Raw genomic sequence first — 1,025 nt, 5'->3', positions numbered from 1 at the left:
AGGGTTCTTAAGCACACTCTTCTTTTTGCTTTGGACCTTGACTTTAACCGTTCAGTCTCAAGTTTTCACTTGACACCTTCACGCGACAAGCACATGGTTAGGGACAGCTTGGTTTAGCCCAGGATTTTATTCCTTTAGGCCCTCCTATCCACTGATGCTCAAAGCCTTGGGATCCTTTTTATTTACCCTTGCCTTTTGGTTTTAAGGGTTATTGACTTTTTCTGCTTGCTCTCTCTTTTTTTTTTCTGCAAGCTTTGTTCTTTGCTGCTTTTTCTTGCTTCAAGAATTATTTTTATGATTTTTCAGATTATCAATAACATGTCTCATGTTCATCATTCTTTCAAGAGCCAACATATTTAACAGTCTTAAACATCAAATTTAAAAGACATATACACTGTTCAAGCATTCATTCAGAAGACAGAAAGCATTGCCACCACATATAAATAATTAGAATTTACCTTATTAAAAACTCGAAAAAAAATATTGCCTCTTATTCTAAAGAAATTCTTCTATTTTATTCATGTTTAATGATGATGATAAAATTAAATTGTAGCTTAATTGGGGGATAAAATCAAAAATATAGATACTAATTACTACTATATGACTCCTAAGGTAAAACTAATAATAAAAACAGTTATCACAGAGTTAAGGCTAAGATTGGAATTTAACAACCTTTGTTCTGGGAAGTGGATGTTCCTCTAATCTGCGGGGTGCTTGGTCCTTCAAGAGATAATTTCTGGCACTTCAATTCCCTTAAATCACGCCCTTGCTCCTCCTGTTCTTTAAGCAAATAGCAATAAATGCTACTTTATTCCTTCTGTTCTTTCTGTATTTGTTCCATAGCTTCTTGCATCTTGGTAATAGATGTTTCAAGATACTCCCAGTATTCAGATTGAGGGATTTCTGGGAGAATTTCATGTGTTCTCTTCTTGATGGGGTCATCTTGTGCTTGTTGTTTCTCCATTGATGCTTTGGTGATTGGCCGCTCAACTGAGATATACTCAGTTATTCCCATCCTTACTCCA

This window comes from Arachis ipaensis, chromosome B10 (assembly GCF_000816755.2).
Source record: "Arachis ipaensis cultivar K30076 chromosome B10, Araip1.1, whole genome shotgun sequence".
NCBI classification, from domain to species: domain Eukaryota; kingdom Viridiplantae; phylum Streptophyta; class Magnoliopsida; order Fabales; family Fabaceae; genus Arachis; species Arachis ipaensis.
The sequence above is the reverse complement of the archived record's forward strand: the minus strand, read 5'-3'. Positions refer to the sequence as shown.